Source organism: Pseudorca crassidens, chromosome 17, assembly GCF_039906515.1.
Source record: "Pseudorca crassidens isolate mPseCra1 chromosome 17, mPseCra1.hap1, whole genome shotgun sequence".
NCBI classification, from domain to species: domain Eukaryota; kingdom Metazoa; phylum Chordata; class Mammalia; order Artiodactyla; family Delphinidae; genus Pseudorca; species Pseudorca crassidens.
The window spans coordinates 71,405,160-71,417,874 of NC_090312.1; positions in this window are offsets into that span (position 1 = coordinate 71,405,160).

The window sequence follows — 12,715 nt, forward strand, 5'->3', positions numbered from 1 at the left end:
TACATGCATTGCTGCCTCTCCTAATTGAAGAGGGCATTCCTGATGACTTATTATCTGTGTACATTTCAAAAGACCAACCCAAGGCAAAGTCCATATCTCCTTAACCCATAGAACTTTTATAGACCCTCATTCATGGGATAGGTTCTAGGGATCCTGGAGAGAGATTCTGACAGTTATCCCACACATAAAATTCTTCAGACTTCTGTCTTCAAGAATTTCCACATCCCCTTCAATTCTGAGTATTTATGTAAGAAAAATGGCATTACTTGTTAATAAATACTTACCAACCCGTTAACACAACCGAAGCGGTTCCACTGGTCCTTCCAAGCAGCACTTCTGGAGAGCAATGGGGGAAGAGTTGGAGAGGGGAGTCCCAGGGAGAACAAAGCAACCAAGATGTTCCTACGTCAGAGCCACAAGTGGTTTTATTTCCTGTCCTTGATTTTCTGCTTTGAAACTACCGTCTCCAAGTACTAACTGCAAGTCTAGTCTAGGTAAAGAAGTGGAGATTCCTATTTTGATGTTATCTCCATGAATGCATCAGAGGGATATGGACCAGAAAGTCATTGAGGTCATCCAAACAGACTCATGATGACATTGAGAGTAGCAGAGGAGACACTTCTGAGTCCCCCACCCAGAGTGATGTAGTTGGTGATTCAGGTCCACTTACCTTTTATTTCTACCTGATGTTCTCAAATGGGCCTAATCACGGAAATACTGCTACATCAATGTTTGTCTCTAGTTTACTGAATTCTAGAGTTGAGATGAAGTGGTGAGAGAGAGGCTGAGGAAGTTGCATTTCAGAGTCCCCACTACCATTCAAACCATAAAAATCCTGATTTGATCAGGACTTACCTCTATGATTTCATTGCGAAGAAAAGCACTGCACTAAGTTCTTCATTCAGGTTCTTACAAATAAGATAGAACAACCTCATGTTTAAGTAAAATTTTCCACATAGCTAAAATAACCAGGAAATACATAAACATGTTCTACTTTTATATTTTCCCGTCACAGTAGAATCATTGGTCAGACTATGTTGCAACGAGCAGGGCTCTATGTCCCTTGATACCGTCATCATGGCCAAAAAGAGATTTTTTTTCTGTAAAGTATCATCAAAACATGAACCACATCAGAAATATGAGTCATAGGGTCCCCATACCTAATCAGTCTATTGAAATTAATGGTACCAATTAAGGCATGCCTATAGTTTCTTTCAAATTCTTCCAGAAATGATATACTGAGTGAAATGTATAAGCTATTAAAAATGAAGAGCAAGCGGCAACTGGAAATTAAGTGCTAACATGCCACTTTAAGTGGGAACACATGGTCTGTTAGAATACCAGTGTGGAAAGTAAATAGTAAGACAAGGGATTATGAGTATGAATGACATTACAGATGAGTGTCTTTAGAGCCTTAATGAGAACTGTTTTCCTCCTTGTCCCCTCTTTCCCATCATTCCATCATTCTTGGGCTATTTTCAGGTTCAGGGGGATTCAGCAGAAACAACATCACTGGTAAAAAGTCAGCGATATTCATAGCACAGGGAGATCAGCTTGGTGCTTTGTGACCGCCTGGAGGGGTGGGATAGGGAGGGTGGGAGGGAGGGAGATGCTAGAGGGAAGAGATATGGGAACATATGTATATGTATAACTGATTCACTTTGTTATAAAGCAGAAACCAACACACCATTGTAAAGCAATTATACTCCAATAAAGATGTAAAAAAAAAAAAAGTCAGCGATATTGACAACATTCCCTAAGTGAAACTTACAGATTGATCCATGGGGTTATATTAAAGCAAAACTAGTTTGTATGCTATTTCATGGACAGAGCACAAACTGGACTGATTTATGTTTGTTTTGGAGATGGGGTTTTCGTGATCAATTCACTGATTTTTTTTCTTATATACTGTAACAAAATGAGGAATCTGTTTCATTCAAATGACAAGCCTTGAGAAATCTAGTCTTTCCTTTTTAATAACAAAAGTCAAAATGTATAATATTCCAATGCACAATAAAGAAAACATAGTGATGAGGATATAATAAATAATTACACTGATACTTAAGGTTATTTTCACTTAAATAAGAGGTTATTAACTTTATTTACTCAGAATATTTTTTATGAACAAGTAACATTACTTCACAGCTGAAGCCTGAAGGAGGGGAGATATTCTCTCTCCTCACTCCTCAGTATGATCAACCACCTCACTTAGTCACCACTAGGCAAAACAACCCCAAAGAAAATTGTGTGTTAGCTATAGAATAGGAGGCATTCTGGCGACAAACACATAAAACAAAAGAATTGGAAAGAAGTAAAGGGAAATATGGCTCATTGGTCCTCTTTGCGTGTATCCTGGGTGGTTATGTTGATTGGTTGGGAAGATCTTTCCAGTACCTGTGAACAAATTAATACTTCTTGCTAAAACCTAAAAAGATAAGCAAAGCTACCAAGTAGCATTCCCACATGTTTGGAAGAGATGATATGGACAGAGACAGCAAACACTGATGTACCGTGGCCGCTCTACAGGGAGTCACTAGAGCTTGGGCTTACACTTACGGAGTTGTGCCATATACAGCTTCCTGCTGGAGGCATTCACTCACCAGCTAAGTAGAAAGTGGTCTTGCTTGGGTGGTGCAATGGTTGAGAATCCGCCTGCCAATGCAGGGGACACAGGTTCTAGCCCTGGTCCGGGAAGATCCCACATGCTGCAGAGCAACTAAGCCCATGCCACAACTACTGAGCCTGCAACTCTAGAGCCTGCGAGCCACAACTACTGAGCCCGCGTGCCACAACTACTGAGCCCGCACGCCTAGAGCCCGTGCTCTGCAACAAGAGAAGACACAGCAACAAGAAGCGCCTGCACCTACAGCAAAGAGTAGCTCCCGCTCGCCGCAACTAGAGAAAGCCCGCGCACAGCAACGAAGACCCAACGCAGCCAAAAGTAAATAAATAAAAATAAATAAATTTATATAAAAAAAAAAGTGGCCTTGCTTGAATGGAGGATGAAAGGACTATAGAAATAGAATTTTTATACTGTGTGCCATTAGAGAGACTGAAGAACTAATGTGTGAAGTCAGGAAGAACACATTTTTCTAAAGAGGCAAAGAAGAATTCAAATCGTATAGTACTTCTCATGTGTATTTTACTCCAATGACTGTGAACAAATCTGTCTGTCTGAGTGTCACTTTGTACAGGACAGTGATTAAGGGCACAGACTTTGGGGTCAGGCAGGATGGTCAAACATTAACTTTGCCACACATGATTTGTTGAATCTTCGGCAAATTGTTAAACTCTTGGAATTTCCAATTCCTTAGCCATTCAGTTGTATGATAAACCCCATGGTGAGAATTAAATGAGATAGTGCAGGTAAAATACTCAGTAGAATATCTAGCATGTATTAGTAGAATAACACAGTACTCGGAAGAGACTCAGTTCCTCTACCAGCCTCCCTCTTTATCACCATGCTTCAGTCAAGTTCTCTTTCTTTCTCTCCTTGGGCTTCCCAGGCTCATTCTCATTTCCTACTCTGGTGGTTTTCTGTCTCACCACTCTTGTCTTTCATGAGTACATACTAACTTTCCTGTCCTTTCTGGTCTTCAAAAAGGAAAGCTTATTTGTGTCTTAGGACATAGTCTTTTGCTTTTTATGCTGCCTAGGTAACATTTTTCCTGATTTTCATGTGGCTATTTTCTTCTCTTTGGTTTGCTCTCACCTTTTGTGTCACATACTTACTTAGTCTTTTCCTGAATATTCCAGCAACAGTAGCCTCCCTGGCTCTCCCACCACTGGCATAGCCCTATTTTATTTTCTTCGTAGCCCTTATCACTAACGTACATTGATTTTTTTTTTTTTTTGGCGGTACGTGGGCCTCTCACTGTTGTGGCCTCTCCCGTTGCAGAGCACAGCCTCTGGACACGCAGGCTCAGCGGCCATGGCTCACGGGCCCAGCCGCTCTGCGGCACGTGGGATCTTCCCGGACCGGGGCACGAACCCGTGTCCCCTGCATTGGCAGGCAGACTCTCGACCACTGCGCCACCAGGGAAGCCCCACTTACATTGATTTTCATGTTTATTTTCTGCCTTGTTCCACAGGAATATAAGCTCCATGAGACCATTTCTGCATTGGCCAGCATCTAAAATAGGATACTAAAGAGGAGTACTAGAATCAGTCTTCAAATAAAGGAGGATAGAGGGGAACAGTAGTTATAACAGTTTTATAGTCTTTTGATTTAGTTATCTTTTATATTTTTAATCTTTCATTAGCCTTTTACAACGAATCCTTCAGTGAAACTCTTTCGGAATTTTGAAGACTTTGGGGGCTTATGCATACCAATTAAAGTAGGTATGATTGTTTAGGATAAGAGCTCTCTAAAAGTTTATCAGTTTAGAAGTTTTTCCAATTCAAAGGAGCCATCATCTGGCCACTGACAAGTAGGATCTTAATAGCATCTCAAACCAATAAGACACGAGGCATTCCCACAAGAGGGTGCAAGGGATGCAGCCCTCACAAGATCCAGATAATTCCCTCCCAAGCATAGTCTAAGAAAGTAAAGGCCTTTGTTGCATCACTAATAAGGCAATGAAGGTTGAGATGACAAGGGCCTTTTATGGACCGAGACCCCTTATTGACAAACTCCCCTGAGAGCTGGTGTGACGGGATGAAGGGACTGCTCGGAATCCCAGTCTAGTCCACCAGTGGTCTGCCGAATGTCCACCAGTATGTGCAATTTCAGATGGCTGAGACCAGAGAGAATTTTCTCACTGCTCAACAAACCAAGCTCTCAAGATGAAAGGAAACACTTATCAGACCAATGGTTTCCTTCTTATGACCAAAGACACACAGAGACAGAAAAAAAAAAAAGACTGTGACCATCTATGGGAGGAAAAGGGTCAACAAACCAAGAGTACTCTAGCAGAGTTCCCCAAGAGTTGCCAAGTCCAGGGATCTAGCCCTATAAGTGTTTTCTCCTGCTAATCTAACTTTAGGAAAAGAGAAAATGTACCACTCATGCCTCCAACAGACCATGCAGGCAGAGACCCAGGAGGCTGGCTGACTTGGTAAGGATTCGTACCTCCTAGCGGCTTTTGTCAGGTGTCTCAGGATCTCTTAACTGCAGTAGCTTTGGAGCCGGGAGTGTCTAGCCAGTAAAGTTGTATTCCATCTTTGCTGCCAACTGTCGGCGAGGAAGAAATTTCCCTCTACCCTTCTAGGTTCTTCTGGCTGGTCTAAGAATTAAATGGGCTTAAGACATTAACAGGAGAAAATCACACAAAGTTTAACAACTTGTATACATGGGACAGACCCAGGAGAACTGAGTAAGTCCTCGACTAAAACTTTTTAAATGGCAATAAAATACGTCAAGGAAGCAGGGAGAAAGAATAAAAATAAAAGCAGAAAAAAATGAGGTAAAACATCAAAAGTTTAATTGGTGTTTTGGTAGACAGAATAATGTGTTTCCCCATCCCTCCCGGATGTCCATAGCCTAATCCCTGAAAACTGTGAATTGATAGGTTACACAGCAAAGGGGGATTAAGGTAGCAGAGAGGATTGAAGTTGCTAATTAGCTGATTTTAAAATCAAGAGGTTATCGTGTATAACCTGGATGGACCCAATGTAATCATGAGGGTCCTTAAAGTGGCAGAGGAAGACGGAAGAGGAGACAGAATCAGTAGGAGATGTGAGTACAGAAGGTCAGAGTAATGCAGTGTGAGAAGAATTCCACCCACTGCTCTGGCTTTGAAGGAGGAGAAAGGAAGCCACAAGTTTACCTCCACAAAGAATGGAGGTCAACTCTTGAAGACAGAAAAGGAAAGGAAATGGAATCACCCCTGGAGGCTTCGGGAAGGAGGGCAGTCCTGCCAACACCTTGATTTTGGTCCAGGAAGATCTGTGTCATTTCTGACCTTACAGAACTGTAAAATATGTAAAACCAAAAACAAAACCAAGAAAACCTGTAAAATGGTTAAGTCATCAACTTCGTGATAATCTGTTACAGCAGCAACAAAAAATTACTACAGATATGTTCAGAAACTTGTCATTTATTTAAAACAATCAGATAAGGCAAACTTTTGGCAATGTTTTAAAAGAGGACAAAAATTCAATACAAATTGAGAAACATTTTAATGGGATTAACAAAAGAGAGAAAATGTGATTATAATGCATATAATTCTATGGTAATATATTTGAAATCCTGAAGAAATAGAACATTTTACAGGGGAAATTACCAAAGCTGACTCAAGAATAGTTAGAGGTCTGAATTAACTGATAATCACAGAAGAAAGAGAGAAAATGTGTATAAAATAATTTCATTCTGAGAGGTCTGTCATTAGACTACTATCAGCTCATTTTTTAAATGTCAAGGAAGAGACTGAAATCAAAAAGTTTTCTCTATTATGAAAATTGTTCCAATATTTAGAAGAATAAAGAAATTGCTTCTATTCATTTTATGAAGTTGGTAGAACCCCGACACCAAAACTGGGGAAGGGTAATCCATAACAGTAAAGTAGACAACTTTATTTATAAGTATACAAATAAGAATTATTGAAATAGAAATGAGAATATTATTCATAAGGGTCTGAGACATGACAAAGGTGGCATCAACAAACAGTACTGAGAGGTGTGTAGCCGAAGGGGGACAATTATATACTCTACCTTACACCAATATATATCCCAGATAATTAAAGAGTTAAATATCATTGTCCCTTAAAAACCTAAAGTATGTAATGTTATGATGAAGAAAGCATTGCAAATCAATAAGGAAGGGATACTTTATTTTTAAATGGCACAGAAAAATCTGGCTATTAACATTTAAAAGGTAGTCTTTGATACTTATCACACAATCACATTTAATTAAAGATGAGATAAGTTAAATGGCAGAGCTGTTTAAAAATAGAAAGTGTTTTGGGACAGATAGGTTGCTCAGGATCCTGACCTGTTCTCACAGGTGTTGGAAGACTATTTGTTGAGGTGCTGTACAAGTGCCACTGGAGAGGTCTCTGGTCATTCAAGAAAAAATATCCTCCACTGATCACTCTGTATCTCCACCTTTTCCTTATTTTATTTATGGCATTCATCACATGAATCTATGTGTCTATGTGTCTATTCATCACATGAGTCTATGAGTATCTTATATCTTATATACTGATTTCTTTGTTTATGATCAGATGACTCTAGCGTGTATGCTTTAGGAAGCTGGGAACTTTATCTCATCTCTGCTGAACCTCCAGACTCTAGACGGGTATAGAGCAGTCACTCAAATAATATTTTTATTTTAGATAAATGAATGAATGAATGAATGAATTTATTTTATCTATGAGTCTTACTCTATTTACATGAAATTTAGGGTGTATTCTATTGTTACTGTTCATTCATAAGTCATGTAATCCATTTATACTTGGGGTGGGAAGTAAATTTGCTCTGAATCAAGTCATATAAAATAAACACCAATAGCTTGCTCCCTGAGCTGAAGATGTAAGGAACCACTCCAGCATCCTATAATGCATCCATCCACAGACTTAAACCTGAACTCAAGCATATGGACAACAGAGGGAAAAGCTTTTATTGCTGCAGGAGGCTAAGAGAGAGCCTTGCATAATACAACATCTTGATCATATAAAGTTAAATTAATTGCAATGTACTGGTTACCAACCAACCAGTTGGTGGAGTTGAATACCAGTTACAATTTAATATAGTCCTTGTTTACCCTCTAAGAGAAAATGTCTATCTTCAGAAGTTGCTTTGTAGGCATTGTTAAATTTTTACAGTATCAGCAGACCAGTGGCAGCTTGGTAGCCTGAAGGATACCTCACTAGGAAAACAGAACTCAGATGATCTAGGATGTCTGATGGAGGATTGAGACAGCCCTTGTGTAAAGGCTCCTGTTTTAATTTTTGTCTCTTTTCCAAATTTACTTCTACATAAACAATGTTTTCTCCACTATTTAATTCTCATTATTTTCAAACCTGTCATTCCTAATATTTGGCGTATTTAATTTTATTTTTCTTCTTAAACAAACCTAACAGTACTATAACAGATGTCTCTTGGATATGAAGAAACAATAATGTACATCACTCGATGTTTCCGTGAGTTTATTTAATGGCGTACACAGGAAGTGTCAGGCTGTTAATGTTTCTGGAAAATGGGGCATTCTATTTTCATCATATACTCTGGGCTGGAAATGATCTTTTCCCCCTCTTGAAAGGCCTTCCATCAATAGAGCATGTGGAAAATACTGATCCTTCAGGGAATATTGACCCCACGGAGTGAACACGGTTGCCAGGAAGCACAGTATAAAGCATGCAATGTAGAGAGAGAGAAACGCACAAAACATTGCCTGGCACATAATAGAGTCTCAATAATATTTGTCTAATAAATGAATAAATGCCTTCTGTGTTAAGAAATCAAGCAGGCAGTCAGAAGTGAACTATGTGTATTGAATGGAAAGAAAATTTGGAGAGGAAATAAATTGTTTAAAATTTTCAGCAAATTGATTTGTCAATACCCTTTGTGATTAGTAATAAGGGTTCTGAAAAGGAACACAGACTTCCGACAATGCCTAATGAAAGAACAATAATGATTGGAACAAAGTAAAGGACAGAGAAAGTGCAAGAGACCAAACTTTCAGCAGGAATTCAAGTTTGTCACCAGTTCTTTGGTGAGAGGGTTTAGTAGAATATGCTGTATATTCTACATTTTTTTTCCTTTCAAATACATCATTCATGTACACATTCAGTCATTTATTCTTAACTAACTTTAATGGAATTTAAATTTATTCTCAAATGGAAGTGGTAAAATGTTGATACAGAAGAGTAAAAAGTCACACATGTGTGCAACCACTATGAAAATTATACAAGGAAAACACTCAAAAATACTATAAAAAATCAAGATGGAATCCTTCAAATGTTGAAATAATGCATTGTAAAGAAAAAAAAGAGTAATAAAGAAATGAGAAACAGAGAAAACAAACAAAATGACATACTTATATATACCAATCAAAATACAAATAAACTAATGAAAAGATGGAGATTGGTAGAGTGGATTACAATATGCTATTTACAAGAAATTGACTTCAAATTTTACAGCATAGTAGGTTGAAAGTACAATATAAGGATAGAAGAAGACATACCATTCAAGCATAACAAAGCAGGAGTTGTAATATCAATATCAGATAAAGTAGACATCAGAGTAAAGAAAATTACTAACGACGAAGAGAAGCATTACATAATGATAGAAGGATCAATGCACTGGAAGATATAATGGTCTTAAATGTATGCACAAAATAAGGGAGACTCAAAATACATGAAGCAGAAACTGATAGGGTTGAGGAAGAGACAAATCCACAAGTTAGTTGAGGACTTCAATGTTCTACTCTCAGTGATTGGTAGAACTACTAATCAGAAAATAACCTGGGATAGAGAATCACTCAAATGGATCTAGTTGACATATTTAGAACAAAGTACCCCAAAATAGCAGAATACATGCTTTTCCTAATCCCGTGGAAAAGTTATCAAAATAGGTTATATCCTGGGCCTTAAAAGAAACCTCAACAAATTTACAAGACTTAAAATCAAACAGAGTGAATCCTTTGACCATAATTGAATCAAACTAGAAATTGATAGAAGAAAGACAAGAACAGCATCTCTGTATGCATGGAAATTAAATAACACACTTCTGAAAAATCTATGGGTCAAAAAGGAAGTCTCTAGAAAATTTAAAAGTACATAGAATTTAATGAAAATGGAAATACAACTTATCAAAATATGTGGGATGCAGCTCAAGTAGTACTCAGAGGAAAATGTATTGCATTAAAATGCTTACAATACAAATAAAGTTTTGACTGAGTAAAGTTCTCAGTCAAAAACCTAAGTTTCTACTTCAGGAAAATAGAAAAAGAAGAGCAAGCAGAGGAAAGAAAATAATAAAGAGAAAAGAAAAATATAATTGATAACAGGAAAAATAGGAAGTTAATAAAATAAAAGCTGATTATTTCTAAAGTGAAGAAAACTGACAGATTTTATTTCTTTAGAAAGATTGACTAAAAGAAAAATAAAAGATATCATTACAGATCCTGCAAACATTAAAAAGGTAATAGGAGAATACTAAGAACAACTTTACATTCATATATTCAACATCTTAGATAAAATGGACCAATCCTTTGGAAATCACAAACTGTCAAACTCAACCAAGATGAAATTGATATTATAAATAGTCCTACAAGCATTAAAGCAGTCTCCAACATTTTTGGCACTAGGGACCTGTTTTGTGGAAGACAGTTTTTCCACGGACTGGGGCGAGGGGGGATGGTTTGGGATGATTCAAGCACATTACATTTATTGTGCACTTTATTTCTATTATTTATTTCTATTATTATTACATTGTAATATATAACAAAATAATTATACAACTCACCATAATGCTAACAGGAGGCGGAGCTCAGGCAGTAATGCAAGCGATTGGGAGCTGCTGTAAATACAGATGTAGCTTTGTTTACTTGTCGCCACTTACCTCTTGCTATTCGGCCCAGTTCCCAACAAACCATGGACTGGTACCGGTCCGTGGCCCGGGTTGGGGACACCTGCATTAAAGAAATTGCATTTAGAATTTAAAAATCTCCCAAAAAACGAATCTCTATGCCCAGATGGTTTTACTGAAGAATACTCCCAAACATTTAACACCAATTTTACATAGTCTCTTTCAGAAATTAGGAGTGGAGGGAACATTTTCTAACTAATTTTATGAGGTCAGTGTTACCCTGATACCAGACAAGACAGTACAAAAAAGAAAACCACAGTAACTAACTCTCATGAACTTAGATGTAAACTTCCTTAACAAAATACAGACAAATCAAATGCAACAGTGTATAAAAGTAATTTTATCATGACCAGGTGGGATTTATTGCACCTTTGAAGGGCTGGTTCAACATTTGAAAATAAATCAGTGTGATCACCATATCAATGAGGACAAGAAGAAAAATCATTTGATCATATCAGTTGACACAGGAAAATCACTTGAAAAATCCAATGTCTATTCATACTAAAAACTCTCAACAAGCACAAATAGAGAGGAATTATCTCAACTTGATAAAGTACATCTACAAAAAAACCTACAACTAACAGTAAATGTAATGGTGAAAGACTGGATGCTTTCCCCTATGATTAGGATCAAGGCAAAGATGTGAGCTCTCATCACTCTTAGCATAACACTGGAAGTTCCAGCAATATGGCAAGAAAATCAGTAAAAGACATACAGATTGGAAATGAAGAGGTAAACTTGTCTCTGTAGGTGACCTGATTGTTTGCATAGAAAATGCCCAGGAATCTACAAAAACAAAAATTCCTAGAGGGCTTCCCTGGTGGCACAGTGGTTGAGAGTCTGCCTGCCGATTCAGGGGACACAGGTTCGTGCCCCGGTCCGGGAAGATCCCACATGCCACGGAGTGGCTAGGCCCGTGAGCTATGGCCGCTGAGCCTGTGCGTCCGTGTGCGTCCGGAGTCTGTGCTCCGCAACGGGAGAGGCCACAACAGTGAGAGGCCCGCGTACCGCAAAAAAAAAAAAAAAAAAAAAAAAAAAATCCTAGAACTATTAAGTAAGCTCAGCAAGGTCACAGAATAATACAAGATCAAAAGCAACAAAATCAGTTGCTTTTCTGAATACTAACAATGAACACGCAGAATCTGAAATTAAAAACACTATACCACTTATAATTGCTCTAGTGAAAAAGAAATACTTAGGTTTAAGTATAATAAATGTGTGTGGAATCTCTAAGCCAAAAATTACTAAATGCTGATGAAATAAATTAAGATCAAAATAAAAGGAGAGACATCCATGTTCATGGACTGGAAGACACTGTATACTAATGATGTCAATTCAGCCCAAATTGTTGTGTAGATGTAATGCATTTCCTATCAAAATCCCAGCAAGTTTTTTTGTTGATATAGATATGCTCATTCCAAAAGTTATATAAAAAGGCACAGACTCTAGAATAGCTAAAAAAAAAACAAAACAAATAAAGATACTTCAAATAAATTTTGAAGTATCACTCTACCTGATATGAAGGCTTACTATGTAGCTGCAGTAAAGACAGTATGATACTACAAGATAAACACATAAAGCCATGGAACAGAATAGAGAATCAGCAATCAACCCACACACATATATGCTCCTCTGATTTTTGACAAAGATGCAAAAGCAATTCAATGAGGCAGGATGGCCTTTTCATCAAATAAGCTCACATTTTTACAAGAATTAACTCAAAATGGAACATGGGCTGAAATATAAAATGTAAAACTAGAAAATTTTTAGAAAAAAATGTAAAAAATATTTGAGATAAAAACTAGGTTGAATTTCTAGACTGAATTCATAAAAAGAAAAATGATGAATCAAGCCTAATAAATCAGATGAAAAGACAAAACTACAGACTGGGAGAAAATATTTGAAAACCACATATCCAACTAAGGACTAGTAGCTAGATAATACAAAGAACTCTCAAAAGTCAACAGTAAGGAAAACAAACAATCCAAATAGAAAATTGGCAAGAGACACGAACAGACATTTCATTAAAGAGGATACACAGATGGCAAATAAGCACACGAAAAGATGCCAATCTCACTACTATCAAGTACATGCAAATTAAGACCACAAATAGATAGCACTACAAACCTAGCAGAGTGACTGAAATAAAAAATGGTGACAACACCAAATGCGGGCAATCGTAAGA